This window comes from Sceloporus undulatus, chromosome 1 (assembly GCF_019175285.1).
Source record: "Sceloporus undulatus isolate JIND9_A2432 ecotype Alabama chromosome 1, SceUnd_v1.1, whole genome shotgun sequence".
Classification (NCBI taxonomy): Eukaryota; Metazoa; Chordata; class Lepidosauria; order Squamata; family Phrynosomatidae; genus Sceloporus; species Sceloporus undulatus.
In genome coordinates, this window is record NC_056522.1 from 8314567 (window position 1) to 8317802 (window position 3236).

The window sequence follows — 3236 nt, forward strand, 5'->3', positions numbered from 1 at the left end:
GTCTGCTTCTCTTCCCCGCCCGCCTTCGTCTGCTTCTCTTCCCCGTCTGCTTTCGTCTGCTTCTCGTCCTCGTCCACCTTCTCCTATTTCTAAGAAAGACTATCCTCTGTTTCTTATTCCTCAACTCCAAATCTTCCCTCTCTCTCTCTTCCTACCCACCATTTTAAAAATGTCCTCCAAGGTGCTTCCACCATGGCTGGGCGCTTCTCTCCCGTTCTGTTGAAAAGTTTGGTTAATGTACACAAGGTCTTCCAGCCTACAACTTAGGTTCATGCACTTCTTCTCTGTCTTAATGACAAGATCTTAGCCCTCCGATAAAGTATTTTTGTTGAGAATCTAGCCTGGAAAGCAGTAGATCAGATCCTCTTAAACTACCCCTTCCCCTAAAAGTCCGGGGCGGCGAGGCTTGGCTTTTCCCCGACTTGCAGTTGCGGCTTGCTCCCGTCCCCCAGCTTCTCTCCTCTATCCTAAGATCCAAGGATCAGATATAAGAGAGAAACACTGGTCCGAGACCCCGAGAGCCCACCTGAGTCCCCCTTTGTTTCTGAACAAACAAGCCTTAAAATCTGATGTTATGGGTTTGATTTAAATTTTGTGTTGTGTTGCTTAATTACAATATTTCCTTTACAGGTCATTACGTTCCAATTTAATGGAGGGAGTTATAGCTTCCAATTGCTTCTGCCTAACACAAGATTTATACATAGGCCATTGTATAATGTTTGAATTTGGTACTATGACCTTGCAACCATTTTGTTATCTTATATTATCGAGTTATTGTATACAATTGCATGTATACAATATACAGAAGTGAGCAATCTGGCCAAAACAGATGTATATAGGCCCAAGCAAGCCCTACTATGGCTCCCTCAGGGAGAGCAATCAGGCCAAAACAGTTTTATATAGGCCCAAGCAAGGCCTGCTGTGGCTCTCTCAGAAGAGAGCAATCAGGCCAAAAAAACAGTTGAATATAGGCCCAAGCGAGGCATTCTGTGGCTTCCTCAGGGAGAGCAATCTGGCCAAAACAGATGTATATAGGCCCAATTGAGGCCTGCCGTGGCTCTCTCAGAAGAGAGCAATCAGCCCAAACACAGTTGAATATAGGCCCAATTGAGGCCTGCTGTGGGAGAAGGCTCCGCTCCTCCTCCCTTCCTGCTTGGCTCCTAACCATCCGGAGCCAAGCGCCGACTGAAGGCCGGGGCTGGCAGCACGGCCTATATAGGCCTAAGCCCCGCCCTCAGTACCACCTGACCAGGAGACTCCTCCTCCAGGGCAGCTGAACCAATCATCTGCCCTGGAGGACCGGAAATCCCGATCACCGAGCCCGGCTCCCAGAACGTCACGGGGCGGAAGGGCCTACCCTTTCGCCCCATGCACCAATAGTACTTTATCTATAAATGCTTAAAAGGGTAACAAATAATATATATAAAACAGAACCATACAAAACCCATATATACAAAGGATACAAAATAAAGCATAATAGTAATGGCAAACATAATAATAACAAAGAGCAAATAATAATACAAACTATACAATACAATCAAATCCTGTGGGCCTCCCTCCTCTTCCGTGGCCAAGAGGTTGGGCTATGGGGCTTTTTTGCCTGTTATTTTTATTGTTTGAATGGAAGGCTTGATGTATTTGTATTTTAATGTTTTATGTACTGTTGTTTTTAACCTTGTTGTAAGCCGCCCTGATCGCAGGAAGGAGCGGGATAGAAATAAAAACTTTATTTATTTTATTTAAGTAATAACACAATAGAAAAGAAGGCTGAGAATAAAGTGAGCAAAAGAGGGAGAGAGAGAGTCTCACTACAAAGCTAGCCTTATTAAGGCTCAAAAGTTGATTAGAGCTATGCATATACAGCAGAAGGTATTCTTTGTTATCAGTAGCTCTTCACTAACCCTGTAAGGGTCATTAACCCTATCGCTCAAGTGTAGAGCTTGTTACTATTCCAACAGGCAGCATAGCAAGGGACTATGCCAAGGAGTCGTCCAGAGTCCAGTCCAAGGGTCACACGATACCTGTCAGTCAGTCACAGCACAGGGCAGAGGCAAGAGCATAGTCCCAAGGCAAGTCCAGAGGTCAGATAACTTCAATCCATGAGCAAGGAATACAAGAACAACAAGGCTGCAAAAATCAAAGCAATTTTTAATGAATTCTTTTTTCATGCTGCTACACTAAATTTAAGACATGACTCGCATGATTCCAATAGTCCTGATATCCTGTACAGGCATACGAGCCTGAGAGACAGCAGTGGCCACACCATTGCTGTAAGAATGACCTCCTAAATTATTATTTTTATAGTACCTTATCTCAATTAGTCTCTTTACAAATCTATTGTTCCAACACTATGAACACTGCCCTCAGTAGAGGTGAGGAGGACAATAATGGTACTTAAAGTAACTAACACCTTTGGATGCGTACAAGAACACACTTCCACTCAACACTGTGAAATGGGCCAAAAAGGCGGGAAAGTCCATGTATATAGGCTTACAAAACTGTGATGTTTGCTTTCAGTCCTTGCAAAGAAGTTTCATACTCTGCTAAGACGCCCCAAGGCAACCCTAGCACATATCTAGGCATAGGGCCTGTCTGGATACCGCCATTGTAAGATCAGAAAGTTTTGATTGTCCCACTGTGTTTTGCAAGTGTGGGTTTTTTTTGTTTTTTTGTTTGTTTGTTTTTGTAAGTTTCATCTTTCAAAAGCTCCTCTCATATGAATCCACAGACACATAGACGGTCAGGAATAATTTTAACTTACTGAAGCCCTGGAAGAGATTGTAGGAATTTCCATTCAGCTATGCATTACAAAACATCCAATATAGCCCAATATTTGACTTTTTTAATTTGAGCCCAATCACAGATCCAATTGGTGCCACAAGCAAAAAAAATACTATTTCAAATTTGGAAGTGCAAGTCCACGTCTCTCTATTTATCATAGAGAATCTTTGTCTGTACCCTTGCTTTTTCTTTATCCAAATAAAGTTCATAAATCTTTAGTCCATTTATTAAATGAGATAGTGTTCATAATTATGGGTAAATTTTTGAAAAAGAAAAAAACTTTTTGGGGAGCACCGCCATTTATGTTGCTATTCACCAAGCCATGAAATATTAATTTTCTCCCATTTTTTAAGGTCTATTTTAATTTCTTCCAAATTCTATCATAATTATTATGAAATAGTTCTGTATTCCTTGTTAAGATAATACTCAGTATTTACTTTTTTTTCTTTTTTTTT